This window comes from Salmo salar, chromosome ssa10 (assembly GCF_905237065.1).
Source record: "Salmo salar chromosome ssa10, Ssal_v3.1, whole genome shotgun sequence".
NCBI lineage: Eukaryota > Metazoa > Chordata > Actinopteri > Salmoniformes > Salmonidae > Salmo > Salmo salar.
Window position 1 is genome coordinate 17,315,031 of NC_059451.1, and position 13,315 is coordinate 17,328,345.

General features: G+C 38.6%; 1 protein-coding gene across 2 annotated transcripts in view; it reads left to right on the top strand.

Moving 5' to 3' along the window:
• LOC106613647 (AT-rich interactive domain-containing protein 3A) overlaps positions 1-13,315 on the top strand; it is a 67,005-nt gene that overhangs the window by 16,264 nt on the left and 37,426 nt on the right. Inside the window, exon 1 of one of the 2 annotated variants that reach the window (XM_014216131.2) lies at positions 4,898-5,499. The exons of the other annotated variant lie outside the window; for it this stretch is intronic. The gene's annotated coding sequence lies outside the window, so the exon portion shown is untranslated. Of the gene's footprint in view, positions 1-4,897; positions 5,500-13,315 lie in introns of those variants that run through there. 2 annotated transcript variants of the gene reach the window in all.

Consider the following 13,315-nt stretch of genomic DNA (forward strand, 5'->3'; position numbering starts at 1 on the left):
ACCACCACAACGTGGAAAAGCATGAAAAGTTTATAGGCTGATGAAATAAGTTATTATTATCAGGTATCAAGATAAGACCCAAGTGCAGACTGTGTGAAGTAACAATGTTTATTGTAACAACAGGGGCAGGCAAATGACAGGTCAAGGCAGGCAAGGGTCGATAATCCAGAGTAGGAGCAAAGGTACAGGACAGCAAGCAGGCTCAGCGTCAGTCAGAGTTCAGTAATCCAGAAGTGGAGCAAAGGTACAGAATGGCAGTCAGGGTCAGGCAGGGGTCAAAAACCAGGAGGACGAGAAAAAGAGGCTGGGAAAAGATAGGAGCTGACAGGACAAATGTTGGTAAGCTTGACAAACAAGACAAACTGGCAACAGACGGAGAACACGGGTATAAATACACAGAGGATAAGTGGGGAAGATGGGCAACACCTGGAGGGGGTGGAGACAAGCACAAGTGAAACAGATCAGGGCGTGACAATTATGAACTTCACATGGTAGTTAAGTGCACGGTGATAACGCAAATTTACAATAGGCTAAGTATCGAGTATAGGCTATTGAATGCTGGTGACATGATGATCAGTGCTTGGCTGCCAATTATTAAATAAAATGATCTTGCTCTTATCCATATGTCATCAAATAAGCCTAACCTGTCCACTTTAACAGCAAACTCTTGTCTAGAGAGCATGCGCCAAAACCAGAATGGGCAAGTTTTCTATTTATCGCAACCGTTTTTGCCGGACTACCGTATTTGGGGCGCCGGGGCATCTAACTCCAGGGCCCTGTGTGACCGTTCAGTAATCCGGCCCAGTTTATGTGCACTACGTCATCAGCGCAGCCTTTTATCTTCAACAAGTCAGTTTGATGGAAACATACCTCTCGTGAGAAAATCCCTGTATTGTTTTTAATACAGATTTTAGAAGGTTCACATGAAAATTTGTCACCAATTGGATGGAAACCTAACCATAGACACTTACTTCCCTCTCTCACATTGGTTTAGGGGACACTTGAGGTACTTGAAGAGAACATTCTTAGTTTCTTTGGTGCTCAACCTCACTCTGTTTACACCACCAACCTTGGAAGCAGGTACTTTTTCCCTCTGAAGATTTTCCGAGGTGAAAATGTAGACGTCCATCTTGGCGAAAGACTGGACTTGCATAAATACTGTGGGAAATGCTGACCCAATTAACTAATTTCCAGACAAATGAGATGGAAGGATGTTATTAATTATTCATTTAGCTTTGAGAGGCTACTGCTGACCTTCGTGTCTTAGAGTAATGATGGAATGTCGTTTCTCTTTGCTTATTTGAGCTGTTCTTGTCATAAAATGGACTTGGTCTTTTACCAAATATGGCTATCTTCTGTATACCACCCCTACCTTGTGTAACAGTGTAGGTTCCGTCCCTCTCTTCGCCCCAACCTGGGCTCGAACCAGGGACCCTTGCACACATCAACAACTGACACCCCACGAAGCATCGTTACCCATCGCGCCACAAAAGCCGCGGCCCTTGCAACACAAGGGGCAACCCTACTTCAAGTCTCAGAGCGAGTGACGTCACCGATTGAAACGCTATTAGCGCGCACCACCGCTAACTAACTAGCCATTTCACATCGGTTACACTTGTCACAACACAACTGATTGGCTCAAACGCATTAAGAAGGAAATAAATTCCACAAATTAACTTTTAACAAGGCACACCTGTTAGTCATCTGGAATGGATTTCAATTATCTCATGAAGCTGGTTGAGAGTATACCAAGAGTGTGCAAAGCTGTCAAGGCAAAGGGTGGCTACTTTAAAGAATCTCAAATATAAAATATATTTTGATTTGTTTAACACTTTTTTGGTTACTACATGATTACATGTGTTATTTCATAGTTTGTCTTCACTATTATTCTACAATGTAGAAAATAGTAAAAATAAAGAAACCCAGTAATGAGCAGGTGTCCAAACTTTTGATTGGTACTATATACGCCACCATTCAAAAGTGTGGGGTCACTTAGAAATGTCCTTGTTTTTGAAAGCAAAGCAAATTTTGTCCATTTAAAATAACATCAAATTGATCAGAAATACAGTGTAGACATTGTTCATGTTGTAAATGACTATTGTAGCTGGAAACGGCAGATTTAATGGAATATGTACAGAGGTCCATTATCAGCAACCATCACTCCTGTGCTCCAATGGCACGTTGTATTAGCTAATCCAAGTTAATCATTTTAAAAGGCTAATTGATCATTAGAAAACCCTTTTGCAATTGTTAGCACAGCTGAAAACAATTGCAAAAGGGTTTTCTAATGATCAATTAGTCTTTTAAAATGATAAACTTGGATTAGCTAACACAACGTACCATTGGAACACAGGAGTGATGGTTGCTGATAAAGGGCCTCTGTATGCCTATGTAGATATTCCATTAAAAATCTGCTGTTTCCAGCTACAATAATCATTTACAACATTAACAATGTCTACACTGTATTTCTGATCAATTTAATGTTATTTTTAATGGACAAAAAAATGTGCTTTTCTTTCAAAAACAAGGACATTTCTAAGTGACCCCAAACTTTTGAACAGTAGTGTATCTTAAGTAAAGTCAGTACATGTTTAGGAAAATAATCAACATTCGTAATATAGTGGTGTAGCTTGTAAATGTAAACTTTTCTCCTATTTCTAAGCAATTGGTTGTGTAATCCTTACTGGAAAAGAGTGCTGATAGCCATGTCTGAATAGACAATTGTAATAAATGTTCATTCAAGTGTTCAATGACTCTTAAATTAGGTGATTTATTTAATCATGTCTTATTTTACCTCCAAAAATTTCTTATTTTACCGTCACCCAAAAGGGCATTTTGCAAGTCGGAGGGCAAAGGGATATGTGCTCGGCACAGGTTGACTCCTGTCAGTGCATATGCCTGGTGCACAGTCACGCCCGTTACAGTTGGGCAATTGCTGGCAGTATTTCCTCCTGTTAGCAGTGTGGAAATAAATCACACATTCGGCGTAGGCATATATGTGCATGGTAAATGACACAATGTTTTATGTTAGTGATCATTTCAGTTGTTTTGCAACGCTGTCAAGAGTTCTGCTACAGTAAATTGCTTACAAGACAGTGTGTTCTATTTTGAGAGTTGCCATGATTCATGAATCTATCCACTAGATGGCAGCATGATGTTAGTAATGCATGATGTTGGTAAAGCTGTAAATATGTCACTTTTTGGGCAAGCCGACAAAATTCACATAGAAATGTGAGTTATAAATCTGACATTCTCATTGAAAGCAAGTCAAAGAGGGGATATATCTGTTTTTTGTGTGCTATTTCTATGCTTGCTGTTTTAAAGTTTCGTTTGTGCATCTTTTTGGTTTTGTACACCAGCTTCAAAGAGCTGAAAATACAATATTTTTGGTTATGGAAAAGATATTTCACAGCAGTTTAGATAGTACAATGTTTCTCTACACTGTACTTGCTTGTTTTGTCACATAAACTGAAACTAGGCAAACTATTCGAATTTTTGTAACCAGGAAACGGTGGAGATTTCTGCATAGTTCACTTTTAATGTGTTAGAATTTTTATTTTAAACAATCTTTCATGTGTTAGAATAAACTTAAGTTTTCCCCAGTAAACTTCAACTAATGATTTTAGTTTATTGTTAACTGACAAAATGTCTTATAGGTAAATTGTTGATACTGATAAGAATAAAATTAGGCTTCAATTCAAATACTTGTGCTGAAAGTTGACTTAAAACGGCAATCAGCAGTTAGAACAATAACAAAGCGTATACCCCGCCCCTGTTTCAGTTAAATGTTGAGGGATGAGGCTGCAGAAATGGAACCACTCTCAAATTCATAGACCGAGCCATGGATTCATGGAATGACCATCCATTATATCAAATATATCATTTTAACCATGTTTTGAGGCTATATGGGGTTTGTTTACATTTACTTTGTTTACAAACATGGAGTAAAACAAGCTTTATTTTGGGTTCTGATGGGGTACGAAAGTTGAACTATATTCTTCAAGAATTAATGGGTACATAATTAATATATAAGTAAAACAAATGGATGTAGCAACTGCAGATTGCCCCCTTTGTCTCACTTCGGCATTGTTAAAACTGACATTTGACTATATTTGACTATAAAATATAGTAGGCCTACACTAGTGAAACAGACCTGCAAACCAAAGAGTTTTATAAATGTTTACAATTTGTGCCAAAGGTCTACATTCTTCATTATATCACCTTCAATGGCAAGAAAAAACATATATGGAACCTAACCTGATTAAAAGTATAAATGATATCAACACATTATGCTGCTTAAACCAGAAATGCAATTCTGCTCAAGTATCACATTTGTTTAAATGAGTAGCCAAATCTTATCCGGATTGCAGTCTGGGCAAGAATAGGCAACCTCAACTAATTCTTGTTATGGTCAGTAGTTTGACCATTATTCTACTGTATTGACTCTTTAATTAATTAAAGGAGAGTAGTAGTAATTTGATACATACATTTAAATGATTGTATCATTAATTAATGTATTAGAGCTCATGCAGTTATCTTCGGTTTAGTAATTGGTATTTATAATTACAAATACTGTAGCTGTATTGTAGCTAACCTTTGCTGGGTGATTGAAATGCATAACCCCTTTATAGGACAAGTAGTCTAACTCTGTAGAAAGGCAAGATTTCTGTTATTAATTGTTATGCATTAATGATAGTTAATATAATAATTATTAATATTATAATAATGAAATATTTGACGTTTATTTCCCAAGAAAATGCACATGGTAAGTTTGGTAAGGAATAAGTTAAATGTATAAGCGATAATTAGGAGGCGTGGACTTAACACTTCATTCGGTCTGCTTACTTCTTGTGCTATATATTAAGCATACAGTAGAAACCACCCACCCGCTGTAGGGTTAAAATGATCACCACCTAAGGGAACGTCGCCAAAAGCTCTACATCGGTTAGGTAGTCTTCATTATAATTTCAAGGGACAATCTGCCAAGTATCCAACCACGAGGTGTGCTTAGGCAGAACATTGTTAACGCATTCCTCGAATTATAGAACGCGCACACGTTTCAACATCTCTTAGTTATTTCAACAACATGAAACGTATAAAGTCGGTTTATAATGCAATTATTTCCCCCCACATTGACAGCACATATATATATATATATATATATTACACTTGCCGACATTCCCTTTGTATTGGGGTAGGTTGGCCCCCTCTGATTCAGAGGTTAGGAATTTGCATCCGATTGCTGTTTGTCAACCAATGATTTGACTCTACGACCGTGAGCACGCCTTGGATTAGGCAAAGATACAATGTAACCTCTGAATCAAGCCATACGTTGAAATCGAATAAGATGTATACAACGGAATAGAAATATCACAATCAATTGATATCAGTTTACTACTATATATGAAATGTACAATCAATAACCACCAGAACGCCGTAGATTCAAGGGAAATCAGGAATGTTTGTTCCGAGTGCAAAAACAAAACGGAAGCTGATTTGGTAAGTTGTTTTTTTTTCTCCCTCTTATTGTGACTCACATATTCGATTTTGATTTTGATTTATACAAATAAGCGCCAGGCTTATTCTGCCTAATGTTTAAAAAATATATATATAATGTATGATTTAACTTGACTAATCGGATACAGTCTAATGTATTCGTATACGTATGCTGCCATGTGTGCAGTACATGCCCTTTTCGATATGTGGCGACGTGCCAAGTAGTTAAATGATCGTTATGATATAAAAGCTTCAGTTATTATTATGAAACCCAACTGTGACCAATATGTTTCTGTGAAGCCTTTTCAACTGCAGTTATCCAGAGTTTGGGTTAATTTTGCATTTGCAAATAATTATTTAATAGACTTTCTAATATAAAAAACTGGGCTGTGTTTATTTTTTAACCATTATTTAACTAGGCAAGTCAGTTAAGAACAAATTCTTATTTACAATGATGGCCTACACCGGCCAAACCTTCCCCTAACCCAGACAACGCTGGACCAATTGTGTGCTGCCCTATGTACAGTCTGGGATTGACCCCGGGTATGTAGTGACGCCTCTAGCACTGCAATGCAGTGCCTTAGACCGCTGCGCCACTCACTAATGTGATGGTCACATTAGTTTGGGGAATGGGGAAGTTGCAAACAGATATGGTAGCTGTATTTACAACTGGCCTGAAGCCAAGTTAAATAGAAAACAAAAAACTTTCATGCAAGTTATGAATATAAAAACCAATGGGCCTATTATATTTATCAGGTAAATTACATGATATTGCATGGAATCAATTGGGCCTTTTCAGCACTGTTGGTCTGTTTTTGAATTGAATTTTTGTAGATACATAAAAGTTGCAGCATTTACATTTAGATGAATGGTGAGGGGGAAACACTACACTCTTAGGAAAAAATGTGCTATTTAGAACCTACATTTACATTTTAGTCATTTAGCAGACGCTCTTATCCAGAGCGACTTACAGTAGTGAATGCATACATTTCATTTCATTTTTATTTTTTGTACTGGCCCCCCGTGGGAATCGAACCCACAACCCTGGCGTTGCACACACCATGCTCTACCAACTAAGCCACAGGGAAGGCTGCAAGGTTTCTTCAGCTGTCCCCATAGGAGAACCCTTTGAATAACAATTTGTGGTTCCAGGTAGAACTCTTTTGGTTCCAGGTAGAAAGAACCCATTTCAGTTCCATGTAGAACCCTTTCCACAGAAGGTTCTACATGAAACCCAAAGTGTTCTACCTGGAACAAAAAGGGTTCTACCTGGAACCAGGTGGGGACAGCTGAAAACCCCTTTTGGAACTGCTTTTTCTAAGCGTGTACTACCACAAGCAGTGTTACCCCAATATTAATTTGCACAAGCCATCCTTGCTTCGTAAATTGCTAATGAATGCCTACATGTGTATCAACTATAGTGCATAATGTGTATATATGTGTGGTATATTCATGTATATGTCTACATTTGTTTAGACAGCCCAAATTTGAATAAGTAGAGCAAAGCAAGGGGATAGGAAGTGTCTTACGTAAGTGCCCAAAAAAGGGTGTTTTGGCCTAGCAGTATGGAAGGAAATGACATCTGAAACAATCAAATGTCATCTCTTTGACTATTACTACATCATGACATAAGGTTCCTGTGTCTATGGTTCCAATTTGGTAATATATTGATTCTGGCCCGTAAAGGTTTTGCGAAAGCCTCATCACAAATCTCTTTTAAGTGTGTGACAAAAATGTCCCTTGGGTGAGCTGTAAGCATGGCATTTGTGATTTCATTGGAGATGACTAACCACGGTTAGACTCTGGAAGAACTTGCTAAGACTTTCAATCATTGTGTGTATACAGAGGCTGACTTACAATATACTCTAGGAAAAAAGTGGAAAAACACACATGCAATGTTTTTGTTTGATTTATTGTATTCATGTTAGCCTGACAAATAACAATCAAAACAGTATTTCATCTCACTATCATACCCAGCCAAGGTAGTATCTCTACTTGAAATCTGTGTGGACAGCATGCCAAATTATGAAACCAAAGTTGCTCACTTTGTGTCTGTCCGTATTTATAGCCTACTGTAACTCAGCATCCCATACATATTCCTTTTCCAATGGCGGGTCATTCTCCATATTAGCCTGCAATGAGTCCTCGTTAAGAAAAGGGGGATTTGCTCAGTGATTGGACCTCCTTTGGATTAGAAACGTATGGTAGGCGATCAAGCTCAGATCTTAAAGGCCCAATGTCTTTGCATAATGAAGGCAGTCTAATGAATAACATGCCTTGTTAAGGCAGAATTTATGTCACAGCTGGCCACATGTTGTGTCCAAGATATTGTTTAGAATGTGTTCAGAGCCCAAACTGGGCTCACTAAGGAAGCACTTTTGTAGTTCCGTCAAAGTGAAAACTGTAACTGAAGCAGTGAGCCGGAAAACAAACAAGTACTTTTGGTTGGACATGTACCATCTATCATATGATTTGTACATGGTGTAGTCGAGAGATAATGTAATTTTTCTAGGAAGCCGGGGAGTCAGCTGATTTTTCCTTTTGTGGAAAATATTCCTGGTCCCTCCCTTTTTTATATCTTGATTTTTTTTGTTGTGTGTGTGAAAAAAACTATTGCAGATCTTCATACTCTTGTTTAATGGAATGATACTTAGTTATGTTTTACAGAATATGTCAGGAATTATATATAAAAAAACGAGATTCTGCACATTGTGTCTTGAACGCTCAATATAAATTCAGTGTTATAACAGAATTATTCACTATTTCCACTAACACGACACTAATCCTGTTGTTGCATCTGGAATTCAATCAGCAATCATTTTATTTAAAACAACAACAAACAAAGTAGTCAAACATTTGTAGAACCGTGACAGCATCTTCCTCCTTGTCGATACATCACAATAGCTAAAACCAATTTGAACTGAGCTATCATGTTTCTAAGCTATTAGCTTAACATCCATCCAATAGTTTTCTGCTATGGCCTTGTGTGAATGTCTCCTTTTCCCAGGTGCAGTGAAAATACAGACTCACCTAACAGCTTAGTTGTTTATGAACACACTGGCAAAATATGAAGAAGAAAAATGTGGCCTATGTTTGCTGTTGAAATGTACGTTTTTTTAGACACGTTTATATCTCAATGTAGCTCAGTTTATATCAGTTTTAGCTAGAGTTACGATAGAAATGACATGGGTAAAATATTGTTACTATCCAATCTTACATCTACAGTGTAATTGGTTTCAAGTGACTACATATCACGAAGGATGACCGTCCTCTAAATACACATTTAGTTTTGCCGTATTACATACATCTTGTGATATTTGCGAGTCATATTCATAACAGACAAGTAAGCAATTTGAATAAGTCTATAGTATCAATGAACAGTAACCACAAGGCCAATGAATTGAGTATTTGTTTTTAAAGGAGGATAAATCTTCAGCTGTCAAATACTGTATGCTTGAACTGAGTGCTTTATTTGGAGTGATCGTGCTTTTGTACTGTCATCGTCTTGTTGTTGCTCAGATATATTTGTTACTATAAAATGTAAATTGACATCTGTTGTCTTCTAGAATTGTAATATCGTATGTCGTTTTCTATTACTGCTGCTCAGTGACCACACAAACCCAAAGTGTGTGTGTGTGTGTGTGTGTGTGTGTGTGTGTGTGTGTGTGTGTGTGTGACTGGTCCCCAACTGCCTGCCTCTTTACTCCACTACTGTAGTTTTCCTGCCATTTAAGGGGGAGTGTAGTGAGTTGGCTCGTTTTCAGCTGTTCCGTTGCCAAAACCCACATATCAAAGTGTCCTTCTGGCACACAAGCAGTTTCTGTGTTTCTCCTGCCAAAAAAAGGAAAAGGAAATCACTACTTCACTCTTTGGGTTCAAGCCATGGGGGAATCCCGGAAGACTGATAGTGACGTAATGTAGGTGGAATGAAGCTTGGGTAAGGATACTTCTGTGGGAAGAGCCATGTTATTTGTCCACCAATAACATTGATATACATTTTGCGTGGACAACTGCCAGTGCAATTATATTGAAAATCAGAGTCCTAGTCATCCAGGACTATCCTTACATGCGTCTGCCTTGAGACCAACACAGAGCTTCACACGTGTCCATCTAGGAGTTTATATGCACTTCATATTTACACCCCTTGGCATGAATGTGTGCTGAATGAGCAAGTTGGCAACTTGCCCCCAGAATGAAATCACGACGGAGCGACTGGATAACTATATTTTCCCGACTGGGCTCCCGAGTCGGTTGCATGTTTTGCATACACAGGAACACAGCATGTGTCATGTAGCCCACGTGTACGTGTAAATTATTTCACCAGACTAGATTAGGAATCCATGCCAAAGAGCTGTTTCCTGCCTATCGCTCCTCACTTACCCAGACAATGGCTGGATTGTACAAGATTAAATTAAATCCAATTTTATTGGCCGTGTACACATTGTGTACTGTTATCGCAGGTGCAGCGAAATGCTTATGTTTCTAGCTCGAACAGTGCAGTATACCTAACAATATACACAAATCCCAAAAATACAAAGAAATATCAGAACAAGCAATGTCAGAGTCGTGTGTGTGTGTGTGAATATAAATATATATACTGAATAGGAAAGGTATGTACAGCAGTTATATAGGATGACTAGAATAGAGTACATGCATATGAAGTGGGTAAAACAGTATGTAAACATGATTAAAGGTACCAGTGTTAAATGACTATGTACAGTACATCGGGCAGCAGTCTGTAAGGTGCAGGGTAGAGTACTGGGTGGTAGCCGGCTAGTAACGATGACTAAGTTCAAGACAGGGTGTTGGGCAGAAGCCGGCTAGTGGTGACTATGGCCTCCCTGCAATTTTATGAATCGACAAATTAATCCAGTTTGGGGCATTTGTGTTTCAATGTAGATACACTTCATACGCACATTAAGTACCGCCTCTTCAGCTCAGTCCTTAGGGAGAATTATTTTCCTGTGTCACATAAAGAGTGAACATGGAAGTGAGTCTCACTGCATCTTATCTAGGAAATGCATTTCTAGGGCTGTTTCTGAAATCTCCGGGAAATTATATAAATAATGGTGCTTTTTAAAGGAATTAGTAGCATCAGACATTATCAATGTTATGTGCAAACAGGGAACAATGATAATGGGCAATGAAAGGCCAATATCCACAAGAGAGAGCTAACTGTATCGACAGGCAGAATTTCATTTCAGAGGTCATATAACATCTATGTGTGTTTCATTCATCCTATACAAGAGTAGTCTTACAGTTGCAACAGCTGTGCAAGGTTTAGTTGTTTGTTACGCGGGAGATCTGATATACTAAGATCACCATTGACTCAGAAGCCAGAGTGCTGTTGTCAGAACCTAGACAACTGAGCACTAGCAAAACTGCAATGGCCGTTGCCGGTGCTGCAGTAGAGAGAACCTATCAAACTGAATTAGTTGCATCTCCTTTATAGTTGTTGATGACTGTCCAATTACAGCAACCTTATTCTGTGATTTTAGCTTTCTTATTGGAAGTACTTGGCTGGTTTACTCTTCTGCATGTTCAACATGGTCAATCTGGAACGTATAGTCTCAGTTAGGGCTGTTGCGATGCCCGTATTACCGCCACACCGGCTGGCTTGAAAATGAATCGCACACATATTATTTAGTATATGTAAAGACAAGATTAAATCAAGAATAGTCTGATGAGGGACTATTAGCCTATCACTTGTGAATTTAATAATATCACTTGTGAATAATGCCCAGCATAAGAAACTGCCTTATTTTTGTTGCAACTTTTTCGAATCGTAGTCGCACACCTCATGTAGCCTAGCCCTTAGGCCTATATTTTTTGATAAGGTTTGGATCACAACTAAAGTGGCCAAATAACTTCATAAAATTAAGCACATTATGCCGCTTTTCAAGGGGTGTAGAGACTAACTGGCATACATAAGCAGCGCGTGAGTTTCAAGTTTGGGGAAGATCATTTTAACATAAAAATGCACCTTTTTAATAAAAGCATTACATGCATAACCGCATTTGCGGTCACTTTTGATAATGGTGTTCTCCCGCTAATGGAACATTCGTGCTTATAGCCTACTGCCATGTGCACATTGCTGCGTTTATAATGTGGAGAAATAACGTAATAGTTTATCAACAACCTCTCCCTCAACATGATCAAGACAAAGGAGATGATTGTGGACTACAGGAAAAAGAGGACCGAGCACGCCCCCATTCTCATCGACGGGGCTGCAGTGGAGCAGGTGGAGAGCTTCAAGTTTCTTGGTGTCCACATCACCAACAAACTAACATGGTCCATGCACACCAAGAAGAAGGCACGACAAAACCTATTCCCCCTCAGGACACTGAAAAGATTTGGCATGGGTCCTCAGATCCTCAAAAGGTTTTACAGCTGCACCATCAAGAGCATCCTGACTGGTTGCATCATTGCCTGGTATGGCAACTGCTTGGTCTCCGACCGCAAGGCACTACAGAGGGTAGTGCGAACAGCCCAGTACATCACTGGGGCCAAGCTTCCTGCCATCCAGGACCTCTATACCAGGCAGTGTCAGAGGAAGGGCCAAAAATTGTCAGACTCCAGCCACCCTAGTCATAGACTGTTCTCTCTGCTTCCGCACAGCAAGCGGTACCAGAGCGCCAAGACAAGCCATAAGACTCCTGAACACCTAGTCAAATGGCTACCCAGACTATTTGCATTGCCCCACCTCTCTTACACCACTGACCGCTGCTACTCTCTTGTTATCATCTATGCATAGTCACTTTAATATCTCTACCTTCATGTACATGAACTCAACAACAACAACAAAAACATTCCTTTTTCAGGACCCTGTCTTTCAAAGATAATTCGTAACATCCAAATAACTTCACACATCTTCATTGTAAAGGGTTTAACCCCTGTGCGGCCTCATCCAGCGAAAAATCATATTGCCATTTGCATAACAAAATTTAATAAATATTTTTTTTACCAATTTTTTTAAATTTATATCGTTTTATAGATACACCTCTCCTGAATCGAACCACGTTGTCCGATTTCAAAAAGGCTTTGCAGCAAAAGCAAAACATTAGATTATGTTAGAGGAGTATATCGTAAAAGTAGCCACATAGCCATTTTCCGACCAACCACATGCATCACAAATAACCAAAAAACAGCTAAATGCAGCAATAACCTTTGACAATCTTCATCAGATGACACACCTAGGACATCATGTTACACAATACATGCATTCTTTTGTTCGATAAAGTTCATATTTATATATAAAAACAGCATTTTACATCGGTGCGTAACGTTGACTATTTTCCCTCAAATGCATCCGATGAAACAGAGCTACAATTTACTAAATTACTATTCGAAAACATTTTTTAAATGTAATATTGTCATTCTAAGATTTATAGATGAATATCTCTTGAAAGCACCTGTAATGCCAGATTTAAAAATAACTTTACTGGGTAATCATACTTTGCGATGAAAGGGGATGCGATACTCTGAAAAATAGGCTAAAGTTACAGGTCAGCGCCATCTTGGAACAATCGCATATCACATCTAGTCTTGTATACTATTGTCAATAATCCCTTACCTTTGGTTGTCTTCATCAGAAAGCACTTCCAGGAATCCCAGGTCCACAACAAATGTATTTTCGTTCGAAACAATTACACCTTTATGTTCCAAGAGCTTGTTCTTGTTAGTGCGTCTGAAGGCTGATCCAAATGCTCCGGCGGCCGCGGGACAGCCATTTCGAGAAAATGCATTTTTTTTCCATTTAGGTTCGTTCAAACATGTCAAACGTTGTATAACATAAATCTTCAGGGCGTTTTTCAACAAG